A 270-nucleotide genomic window follows, 5' to 3' on the forward strand; every position below is an offset into this window, starting at 1 on the left:
CGCGGGAACACGTTGCTTAACCCACTCGGTTGGTGAGGATAATTAGGAATTAAAGGATCGTTAGAATCCGTAATTATGAAGCAAGGTTCGGCAGTAATTACCAGCGTATAAAGCCACCTGCTGTTGACTACGGCAGGCAGGCTGCGGCGGAGAGGGTGTGGGGCCGTGCGGATGCGGGTAGAGGGGGCTGAGTGGGTACTTCATGCGGACGAGGTCAGCGTCACGGAAAAGGAGTTTTCAGTTATATTTTAAACCCCCCCCCTTCCCCAT

The 270-nt window shown here is 53.3% G+C and overlaps 1 protein-coding gene across 5 annotated transcripts in view; it reads left to right on the forward strand.

Annotated features, from left to right (window-relative positions):
• Positions 1-270, forward strand: part of LOC119585161 (uncharacterized protein CG43867-like) — a 37,878-nt gene that overhangs the window by 3,624 nt on the left and 33,984 nt on the right. The window lies entirely within an intron of this gene.

The sequence above is a fragment of the Penaeus monodon genome, chromosome 19, assembly GCF_015228065.2.
Source record: "Penaeus monodon isolate SGIC_2016 chromosome 19, NSTDA_Pmon_1, whole genome shotgun sequence".
Classification (NCBI taxonomy): domain Eukaryota; kingdom Metazoa; phylum Arthropoda; class Malacostraca; order Decapoda; family Penaeidae; genus Penaeus; species Penaeus monodon.